General features: G+C 54.2%; 1 long non-coding RNA gene across 2 annotated transcripts; it reads right to left on the bottom strand.

Annotated features, from left to right (window-relative positions):
- Positions 1-6,469: 6,469 nt before the first annotated feature.
- Positions 6,470-10,860, bottom strand: LOC106018815 (uncharacterized). Of its 2 annotated transcripts, none has more exons than XR_011812009.1 (3): positions 10,700-10,860; positions 8,186-8,242; positions 6,470-7,615 (listed from the first exon to the last, which is right to left on the bottom strand). It is a non-coding gene; the product is annotated as an uncharacterized lncRNA (long non-coding RNA). The 2 variants fall into 2 exon arrangements; XR_003499875.3 differs by lacking the exon at positions 10,700-10,860 and adding an exon at positions 8,785-8,963.
- Positions 10,861-11,550: the final 690 nt, after the last annotated feature.

The following is an 11,550-nucleotide window of genomic DNA, read 5'->3' as shown; positions in this document are numbered from 1 at the left end:
GCCGAGGATGATGAGAGAGGTGTTAGGAATCGGTGTGGGATGGGGGCGGCAGTTTTGGTGCAAGCTGCTGGCACGGCTCCGAGCCGGGCATGCCCATATCTGGATCCACGAGGGTAACCCAACGGGCAGCCTTTGTGGCGTAAAGCGGGGCCTCTGCAATGAGCAGCCGATCGATACGCATGCTTTCCAGCTTGTGAAGCGACGGGAAATCATTCCACTAATCTGGGCATTAAAGGTCATAAATTGCAAATTGCAAAAAAAAAAAATAAAATGCTGTTTATAGCGCAGGAAGCCGCAGCGCCCCATGGCACGGGGGGCCGAAGGGGCGCTGAGCTCACGGCGTGTGGGGGAAGGCACAAAGAGGAGGGGAGAGGAGCAGCGGGGCTCCAAGACCCTCCCAGCAACCCCAAACTGGTGAGCTATGCGAATTAAACGGAGAAGGGATGTTTGTGGGTGATGGCACGCCATTTCCTCATTACTCAGCAAATATAACACAACCCCTTTCTTGCTGAGCAAATGAGGTGGCCAGGCTCTTTGGGAGAAGAAGTTGGTTTGGAGAAAAAGGGAGAAGGGAGACGAGACCTAAAAACACCACTAGTTCTGGGGTAACATTTGGGTCGGCCCTTTTCTCACACATCCCACCTCTTTCTCTTTGTATTCGTGGGGGAATGTTTTAGTGAGAAAATAGTCCTAAACCCTCATCTCTCTGAAAGAAATTACTGCTTTATACCGAAACCATCGCACGGAGAAGGCCACGGTACAGGCACCTAACATTTCAATTATAAAGCTGCTAAAAATCGCAGGAAGATGAATTCCAGTATTTTCTAACTACAGTTAAGCACACCGTGAGGATATTAACTATCTCCCCGGCCCTATTGATCTTCCTGTCTTCTGCTACTACTGGAAACAATTAGAGGTCAATAAGCAACATGAGATGAAATTTACAGCTGTCAGATAAACCATTTGGAAATATTTCCTTGCCCTTTTACATCAGTAGTTCCGTCAATACCGCAATCAAATATTTTTTATGGAAAAGAAAGTGTCTTCAAAAATATATCTGTTCTGTCCCGTGGACTGGGAGCACAGCGTGTAAATACCCAGCCACCGGCTGGCCGCAAGCAGCCCTCGGAGCAAAATCCAGTGTACAAATAGCAGGAAGACTTTGTTTTAACAGCACCATCCGTCCAGGAGTAGCATTAATGCATTTACCCTCTCGGTGACCCTGCGAGTAGAAAGAAGAAATCTTCCTTCTGGACTAGCGAAGGAAGAAATCAGGGCATGAAAAGGTTGTGGGCGCAGCTTCCACGTGCAGCGACCCAGCTGGATGCATGCATCGGGCACATTTATGGCACACACCCGTTAGATGCACGTGCTGGACTAATTTAGTTGGGTACCCACGTGCTGGATGCATGCAAGACCAGACCCCTGCAGCCACGTCCTGTGCCCATTGCATTTGGGGCAAAATCACAGCACTTGAGGCAAGCGCAGAGATGCCCCAGGAATGCAGGCCCCTCTGCCCTAGCCCCCAGCACGAATACCAGGGATTCGGGATGATGCGCTGGAATCTAATCTTGCTCACGGCGAGAGATATTCAACCTGAAGAGATGCACAGTTCTTACATTAAAAAAAAAAGCCATAAAGTCTGCGCATACATGACAGATTTACTGAAGAAGCAATTCACTGCAGTGCCATCAAGCAAGTGTACATACATCTCAATTTTGCAAGGAATCATTCATGGTACATTTAGTAAGGCTCCGGGATGAATGGGCTGAAGCATTCTTTTGCTATTTATCTCCTATTTTCCTTGCTTGTTAACTCCTCCTCCCCAAACTCAGCTGGCAGCGCCTTCCCTCCCCGCCGAACCGAGCCGCGTGGGGGCTGGCAGGAGGGACATCCCTGGAAGGGAAGGACCAGCCCATGCTAGACCCTGATTTTAGGGTGGGTAGGGCACGCACGCACCAAGCCCTGGAGAATTTGGGACCACAGACCTAGGTGGAGGCAAATGCTTGGTGAAGGTTTTCCAGCTCCAAACGAAGCCACAATTCCTGCCTTCACCCTCCTGATCCGCCAGGTTTCGACAGGGGGAGAGCCGTGCATCTGTGCCCACGTGCCACTGGGAACAATTTTGTCAACAGCACTTTAACATCCAAGTGATTCTCACGGCAGCTGGGAGCCGGGGAGCTGGGAGCTGCAATAAAAATAGTTTTATAAAACAAATTACCTGGCATTTGCATACGCCGTGCATGAAAGCACACACTTGGATGCTGACACCAAGCACTCCACCGGTCCAGGTCTGGTCTGAAAACAGCGAGTAGAATAATAAAGAGTGAGGAAAAAAAAAATAAAAAATAAAATCTGTGCTATACCAGATGGCAAAGAAGGGCTGGAGTGGAAAACTTCGCACTTCTTAATCGAATACCACCTCAGCTCAGAGTCCTGCTCTGGGTACAGGGAGCAAACCATCATCTTTTGGAGGTGAGAGCAAAGCAGGCAGGCTCGGATCACGGTGCTGGCAGGGCGGCAGCAGGATTTTTCAGGCTTGCAGGCTGAGAGACACACGGGCAGTGGGTATAAGTTATAGGTGCGTGACATGGCATCCAAGCCTGCCCTGTGCTGGATATGGAAAACTCCCCTGAAGCCCGTAATCCTTGGTAGCTGCTCTGGGCAGATTTCCATCAAAGTTTTGAGCCCTGAGTAAGCCAGGAAGGTGGCAATGTGTGGCCCCAAATCAGCCATCAGAAAGCCCACGGGTGCAGCCCCAGGGCACAGAGCCCCACTGGCCTCAGCAGCCTCACCACTGGGGTGACCTCAGCTTGTTCCTTCAATCTGGATTTTGTTCACACACAGGCAGTCTCTCCGTGATGCTCTGAGCTCCCCCCGTGCTACACGGCCACACCACCCTGTAATAGAGAGAAAAGCCCCCCCAGACACCCCCAGCCCCATGGGTATGGCCTTGCCGGGGCGCTGCTTTGGGTCTGGCCATGCAGAGCATCACAAGCACCAGCACAGGAGCACGTCTCTCATCTAACAGAAACCATCAGCGCCCCCAAAACCAGGGCTGCAGCCATCCCCAGCACGACTCCACCTGCCCCCAGCCCCCCCATGAGCTGCCCAAAGCGCAGAGCTGGGAGGGAAACTTCCCTTCTTGCAGGGTAATGCAATTTGCTTTCCAAAACTCCGGAGCAGTGATACATAGAAGTGCTAACAGCCTGCGAGTGTCTCATACATCATCTGCTTTTTTCATTATTAAAGGGCTGCGTGTGTTTTTGGAGGGCTGGCTGTGGAAAAGGCACGGCACACGTGCTTTATCCCGAAGGTCTGAGGCTGTTTAGAGCCGCTTGGGCAGAGGAGATGGAAGCGAACACACACACACAATATTCTGGTCTGGGTGCTTTGGGTTACGCCTGGCATTACGCAGCTCAGTTGCCCCATTCCTGTTCCTTTTAAAGAGCTCGCTGGCAGGGAAAGGTGCCTTGAAACCGTCAAACGTTTTCACAGATTAAAATAAGAAGGAGAAAAGACAATTCAGCAACTCTTTATTATTCAGGATTTTGCCCCAGGCAGGGGTAATGACACCTGCCTTGGGAAAACCCCCCACAACCCCATCCTGCAGCCTCACAACAAATCCTCCCCCAGGACTGCAGCCCATCGGAGAGGGTACCTCAAAGGTGTGCGGTTCTGCAGGCAAAAACCTGGAGGACTTCTTTGCTCCACGCTCCTAAAAGCACGGGTGGACATTTTCAAAATGCCAAACCCTGGTGCTGGTTGTATGTGAGCAGCATCGGGAAGGAGCCGCGGCGTCCTGTGCGGAGACAGGCGGTCCTGTGGCTGGTCCGAGAGCAAATGTCACCGTTTCTGTGGGGAGGCGCGTATTTGAACAACAGCAAAACCCTTATTTTACCGAATCTTTTCAATTTGAAAAACAAACTCGCAGCGAGCGGTCGCTATTTGACTAGCGGGGAGCCGTGCAGATGGACACTGAAGATACAGAGGAACCCGCAGCACAGCCCGTGGAGGGCTGAGCGCATCCCCCAGCTCCCTGCGTGCTCCCAGCTCCTCACAGAGCCCAGCTCCATGCCTCCTCCCAGCCCAGTGCACCCCACCAGTGCCCCCAGTCTGCCCCAGGTGCCACTGGGGTGCTTTTCACCAAAGGGGTGTAGCTCAAATGTCACCGTGCAGGTGGCAAGCAGGGGGCACAGAGCCCATCCCGTCCTGTTTTTGGGTGCACAGAGGCGTGTGCACCAGCCCTGGGCACCATCCTGAGGGTGCTGGGCTGCCCGTGACACCCTGCACCCCCCCTGCCCTGCCTGTGCCAGCTGAGGGCTCGCAGCACCTTGCAGGAACAGCAAAGCTGGGGGTTAACAGCATCCCATTCAAAGGGCTTTTTCTATAAAAAAAAAAATAAAATAAAATCACATTATTTACAGCTCCTACCTCCTCAAGGGTGAATTTGCAGCCACGTCATTAAGCACAGACAAAAGCCTTTAAGCAGGCTCGGGCAGGGATATTTACAGCCCAGGCAGGATGAAGCTGGGGTGAAGCCCTGCGCCCCCCGTGAGCGCAGCCCCCGGGGCAGCCGCGTGCCCTCGCGCTGCGGCCGCGTATCCAGGAGCAGCCTCGTCCCCGGGAGCCACGCGGGGCCACGCTGACCCCACACACCTCTGCGTGTCCGCCGTGACACGGAAACCCATTAACAGGCTTGCTGGGAGACACACGTTGGCTGAAAGGGAGGCAGGCCCATAAAAACAAGCACTGCTCCTTCCCCTGCGCCCGCTGGATCCTCCTGCAGGGCCACATCCTTCCCGCCCGTGCCGCTCTTGATCCTTCCATCAGCTGTCCTGGCGGGGTGTAAATCCCCGAGCATCCTCCCAAGGCTGCGGGCACCCCGCAGAGCAGCGGCTGCTTTCGGTGGATGCCCACGGAAATTAAACGTTAATGGGAGAGGCAGCATCGCGCCGCACCAAGTGAATTAAAACTTGGATTGCCTTGGTTTTGGGGGGGGGAACCAGGGATGTGGAGGGGAGACTGTGCCCCCCAGGGCACAGCAGCACCGTGTCACCGTGCCTGGCTATTAAACCACGGGCACTTTAGCGCAGTGTCCATGCTGGGGGGGCTGTGAGCCTGCAGAGACCCCCAGGGGCTCCAGGCAGCAAATGGTCACGGCGCTCCTGCGCTTTCCTGGTGCAAGGAGCACTTTGTGTCCTTCTTCCTAGGGCAGCCCGGAGAGCCCGTGGTGGTATCGTGCTGTAATGAGCCCCTGCACTCTGGTGCAAAATGATGTGCTTCTAACACTCTGGTTAATTCTTGTGTTCGACCTTCATAGCATAATCAGGTTAATGTGGTTCGGGGGCTGAGCGAGCCCGAGCTCCCCGCACATAATTCAATAACGGTTTGGAGAGCGAGCTCCTCGGATGCTCGTGTTGTCATGGAACCCGTGAAATAAGATTAATCGGGGCAGAGGAAAAGAAAGTGAGAAATCAGAGACTAGTTGGGAGGATAAGAGGAGCCGAGGAGGATTGCCATCGAATACCAATAACGTTCTCATCTGAACATCTCCAGACCTCTTAAAGCACCGGGAGATTTGCTACTCCTTCGCAGAAGGAGCAGCGTGCTGGTCTGCACGGGGTCTCACACAACAATTCACGGGTCAGGCACTTGCAGGGGAAAGAAAAGGCAGCAGAAAATGCTCTGGGTTCTTTCCACCCTGCCCCGTGGCGCAGCCCCCGCCGCGGCACAAATCCAGCTCCTGGGGCTGAGCCCGCGCAGCTCCCAGCTCCTCGCCTGGGGCAACAGCCCTGATTAATTGCATTAATTAGGGCAAGATGGGAAACACGAGAAACGCTGTAAATCTCCTCCTGTGAAGGAGAAAATCATTCCTGAATTGATTCTGAGCCACCAGAGAGCTATCTGTGGAGCAAAGGGCCCCTGCCCTGCCTGCACCCTGCAGCAAGGGGCCCGCCTCGTCCCGTCGGGTCAATGAGACATCCTCGTCCCTCCAGAGTTCTTGTTAAAAATATCAGATGGATAAAAAAGCATCTCACAAGAGGCAGAACCACGGAGGTAGGTGGTCAGGGCCACCTCTGCAGGCAGCCGCAGTGTGTGTGTGTGAGCAGGGGGACAGATCCCTGCCCCCAGCCTCCCCAAAGGCACCCTGCAAACAATTTATAGGGCACCCACCCAGGAGCTGGTGGGCATGGCTAAATGGTATTGAGACAAATGATGGTGCACGATCTAGTGGCAGGAGGCAGCACTAAATCAAACCCGCTGCTGCTGGTAGGTGTTGGAGCCATCGCATTTGGATGTGGGTTGGCACAGACCCTGATTTGGGGAGGGATGTTGTGCTGTTAGAGCCCCGTTTCCTTCACACCCCACCTGGAAGGCACACATTTAGAGGTTAGTTTTCTGGGAGGTGCAAAAAAAAAGGGGGGGAAATGTTTTAAAAGGAAGGGGAGCAACTTTCTTCTGAGACCTCTTTAATGGTGCTCTGAACGTCTTACATCAGAAATCACTCCAGAGATCATTTAGACGTGCTTAGCTGATAATTTAAGCTGATAATTAAAAAATGATTTATTGACAGAAGCTTTAGTGGAAAAAGATGTTAGAGTTGCGTGTTAAATCCATAAAAGTCCTCATTCACCTCCTTTAGGCTCGAGTATTATTTATAACAAGCCCTTACACCCGGAGGGGTGGGTGAGAGGAAGATCCTTGGAGCTGCTGCTTCCCCCGGGGGGATGAATCCTTTTCGGTGCATCCTTTGCTGGGACAGGACCCGAGGAATCACTCATGGTTTAACACTTCACCACGTTGCTCTTATCACTTTGCCAGGGTTTCCTTTGCTCACCAGAGAAGGAAAACCCCAGAACCTCAGTGCAGGACCCCGGAGCAGCGGTGTCCCTCGGCCAGCCCCGGCCCCGCTGGGGGTGAGCGGTGCCGGCTGCTCGGGCACGGGAAGACAGCAATTAGAGCAAGAGTCTCCTGCAAAATAAAGAAAACTTCGTTTCCTGCAGGCTCGACAACACATTCTGCTTTTGGCAAGGCCAGAAGAAATCCAGGGAAATGCCACTGATGGCAGCAAAATTGCTTCTGCTTCCTTTGCAGCAGTTGCTCGGGGTCAAAGTCTTCCCTCGCACGCTCTCACCAAGCTCTGTCGACAGCAGAAGGGATTGCCTGGGATGGCCCACTGCTAAGCAGCTCCGTGCTAGTTTAATTAACATTTACTCCACACCGTGCCCACGGATTCACCTGATGGGAGACGACAAACATTTTCCGAGCTGAGGCGCTCCTGGAGGAACGCTCAGGCGCCAGCGAGCTGCGCTGAAGGCGGCTCGGTGTTCGGATATTTGCTTTATCTCTCCTCGCTGTGCAATTGCTGCCTCTGCTCCCCCACCATTTGCATTTTGTCACTCGAAGGCTGCAAAGCCTGGGAGGGATTAGCAAGCAGAGGCGGTGTTTGTGAGGAAGGAGGAGGAGGAGGAGGAGCAGGAGGGCTGTGAGCAGCTCAGCGCGGCGCTGGCGATGCCGGGGCACCTGGACTACAGCTTCCAGCATGCTCTTGCCGGCCTCTTGCTGCGCTGCACGCCGGGACTGCCAGCAGAGCATCACCCCTGGTCCTTCCCTGCAAAACTGCCCAAAATTGAGGAAGAGGAAGAGGAAGAAAGCTCCGTGCCCCTGGCCGGGGGTGCCCAGCTCAGCGCCCTGCGGTGACTGCGCTCCCCTCGTCCCCGCTGCCAGGAAAGTTGCAATCAGTGCAGCCTGCAGCAGCGCATTGTATAACTTTAATTAGGATTTAATTTAGATGGGAGGAGATAACTCTTACATGTTTACTAAATATCAATTAATTGTCTGAGATACATTTGTTGCCGCGCAGAACTGTTGCTACAGATGCGTATCGCGCCGCTGCTAAACCTTCGTAAACACTTGCTTTTACCAAACAATCAGCTCTCAAGGCATAGCAGCTACTCCACGAGATGAAATTAAAAGATTAGCCCGAGCTGGTGCATGGTTTCGGGGAGAATTGAGGGGCTGGGGAACGGCATCGAGCCCTCCTCCTGCCACCCCGTACCCAGGTCCGAGGGGGGCTGTGGGCGTCCCATACCCCTGCAGAAGGATTTTGGGGCAGAAACCTGGATCCTGCAGCACCCCGACCTGTCCCCTGCACTGCCTCGGCCCCAGGATTTGTGCTCACCGTGTGCTGGAGGCAGCCAAGTGTGAGGCAGAATCTGAAACCGATGCTCCGTCAGCCCTGCGCGGACGAGAGCGGGATTGTCACAAACAATGACTTTCTTTATCCCCTCGCGTTTTGTTCCCATGGCATGAAGGTCAGGAGGAAAGTAGATTTATTAAAGCATAAACAAACTGCATAAATGCTTATGGTAATTCCACTTCCGTTAAAAATACCGGTTATTTTTAAAGCTACTTTAAATTATCTCCTTTCTAATGAAAACTCGCATGTAATCTGTTAGTGAGGGATGTCTGTTGAACCATGAATTATTCAAAGAAGTCTCTGTTCTGTTATCTGGAGTCTCTGGAGATTATTCCCACCATTGTCCGTTGTGATGGGTCATTATGCACTCTGTGAATTTAATCTTTTAGGCTATCCAGCAGCACAGAAAAAATGTATGAATAACAATTTTCCTGTAATAACCTTCAACTAACCTTTCAACCAGAGTGAGTAATTCCAATCCTATTTTCACATCAATAGAAGAGTCAAAGCTAGGCAATTATCTCTTATCTGTTCCATAACCCTCCCCCTTTAATTTTTAAAAAGGATGTTAAAGTACTTACTGGAGGCAAGAAGAAGAAAGGAGGCTGGAATGAAGTATGGGCAAATTTCGATGAACAGTGATAGGGGTGCGCTTTGGATAATTATTAATTTCTGTCCTCCCCCCGCCCTGCTGCCGCATTCCTCTGCGCCTGCTGGCACACCAGTTGCCTCCCACGGCCCTCCTGCAGGAGTGGCTGCGCCCCCCCTCCAGCCTTGCAGCCCCCCTGTTTCATCCCCCTGCGGGCTCAGCATCCCTGCTCCGAGCACCAAGGGCTCCGGGCAGCGGAGGTGGCTTTGGCACGCACGGGTTGCCTTTGGAAGAGGCCGTGAGGATGGCTCTTTCTAGGAAAAAGTGAGCAAAAAGTCAGTCGCCAGCATCCGACGGGCCAGGGGGAGCAGAAAATGCTGCCTGGAAAAGGCATCGGTCTCATCAAAACCCAACCCTGGTTCTCCTGCAGAGGGAGAGATGTCCCCGGAGATGTCAGGCACAGGCTGGGGACACCTGGGGGACCCCAACCAGCTCAGCATCCTTGCCCGTGCTGCATCCCTGCCCTATCACCTATAACCATGTGGGAACCCCGACCGTGCTCCAGCACCACCCAGGGCCCAGCACCACTGGTGTGGGACAAGCACCAGACGTGGGACGAGGTCGGGAACCTGCAGGGAGCGAGCAGAGGCCGCGTGTCGCGACACGGGAGCGCGGTGAATCACCAGCTGGTTCGATTTGAGTTTGCTCAGCCGGGCACCGCACCAGCGATGTTTGAAGGTCAGAGGTTTGTGATGATAAGCGGAGAATGAGTAAGCTGATTGCCAGCCTCAAACTCTCCAGTGGGAATTTATATCAGCTGAACTCCGGAAAAAACTCTCCAGGCTGCAGGAAGAGACGTTTTATTGGTGAGAGAGGCTCCGGCTGGGGCAGGAGCAGGGCGGGGAGGGGGTTGTCCTTGCTCCCAGCTCCAGCTCCCCGTCCTCCCTCTGTGCTCAAAGTGCTTTTCTCATCTGGTTGGAAATGGGCAGGAATAAACAGCTCCCCTGTGGCTGCCAAGCAGCATCCCGTGCCCCGGCACATTGTGCAGAGCTACCAGACTTGGAGATGTTGATTTTTTGCTGTGCCTTCTACCTCCTTATCCACCCACAGCACCCAGTACCCTCCAGGATGACCTCAGGCTGAGACCCTTCTTGTGGGGCAGTGCAGCAGTGCCTGGCCCCAGCAGAGCCCCCATGGCAGTGCTGCATCCCTGTGCTCCTGGCCTCATCCTGCGCCCCTTCCCCAAGGAAAACCAGCAGCAAGAGGCCACCCTGAGCCCCCCAGCAGCCGTGGATGCTCCTTGCCCCCAGCACCTTCCCCTCGCAGATGGATTCACCGTTATGGAGCAGGAACCCCAAAACAGTTTGGGGTCCCGTTGTGCCTCTGAGCTCCAACCCAACACGCTCAGGAGGACTGGGTATGGTGTCGTGCACCCCATACCACAGCTGGGTGCCCCGTGCTCTGCTTGCACCCCGTGCCACAGCCAGGCAAACACCCCAGCCCTGAGATCCGTGCCTCTGATCCTCTCTGCTTCTCTCTCTCTAAGGGGATTTCTGCCGTGCCTTTGCTCTTGCAGGAACCTGCAGCATCTGCTCCCAATTACAAGGCGCTGCATTTTGGAGGCCAAGCACTGGCAGGGTTTTGGGGGAGCGCGGCACTGCCTGCGCCGGCTCCAGAGGAATTTCAGGCTCACACCTGCAGCAGGGCATCCCTGGCAGCTGAGCCCAGGCCCCCTGCTAGAAGGAGGAGCATTGCACATACGTGTGTCTGCAGAGCCAGAGCCACAACCGCAGCCCGAGCCATGTCCTGGCAGATCCCCTGCGTGCCCTGGCCCCAGCTGTTATTGCTGCAAACCCAACAGCATCCATCAGCGTGAGCCCCCTTCCCCAGCCAGCGTATAAAATTACCCGATTTGCACTTGCTGTTTCCTTCAGGAACAGAAATATCGCCAGAGTCATCTGGGCCGGATTGCCAGTGCTGTGCTGCAACAGGATCGCATTTGAAAGTCTAATGACAGACATATTCCTCCTAATCAGAACAGTAATTTCATGGGCAAAACACCCCATTGTTTTGCAGAGAATGGCAACCAGGAAACAAGAATGCTGCATTAAACATTAATTGTATCAGTGCCCAGGCATTTAAGAGAGCAGGGACTTCTCAGAGCAGCGCACACCCGAGTTTCTGGGACAGTCGTCTTTAAGAGCCCTGGAAGTGGATGAGAAGGCTGATCCGCCGCCAGCTGGCAGGCTGTCGCGCTCTGGATAAATGCAGGCTATTGTTCAGGCGCTTTTACAACAACACCATCAAGCAAAAAGGGGAAAAAAAATAATAGAAAAAAAAAAAAATCAGCTGGCAGCACAGAGGTGAGGCAGGAACAAGGATGCTCAGCGCGGGGGGCTGGCGGCACGGCTCTGGGGTGCTGGCAGCCCTGCTGCTGGTGATGCTGCGAGGCCAAATCCTGCCCGGTCCCTGGGCAGGGGGCACCCAGCAAGCTCGGTGCCCCCCTGGCGGGGAGCTGGCTGCCATCCTGGGGCCGGGCAGCGCCGCGGGTGCACGCGCAATAAATCAGCGCAGGAAATCAGTGCGGCCGCCTCGGGCCCGGCTGGTTGCTTGGATGGGGAAGGTTAACAGTCGGGCCTTGTTTTGGGGGAAATTCTTTCACCATGAGCTTCATCGGCAGCGCATCTGTGCGAGCCACCCAGGCTTTGCCCATACATGGCCAGCCTCAGCCCGCGAGCGCAGCATCGCTGCGAGCAGC

This window comes from Anas platyrhynchos, chromosome 11, assembly GCF_047663525.1.
Source record: "Anas platyrhynchos isolate ZD024472 breed Pekin duck chromosome 11, IASCAAS_PekinDuck_T2T, whole genome shotgun sequence".
Classification (NCBI taxonomy): Eukaryota; Metazoa; Chordata; class Aves; order Anseriformes; family Anatidae; genus Anas; species Anas platyrhynchos.
Note: the sequence above shows the minus strand (reverse complement) of the source record. Positions and strands in the feature narration are given on the sequence as shown.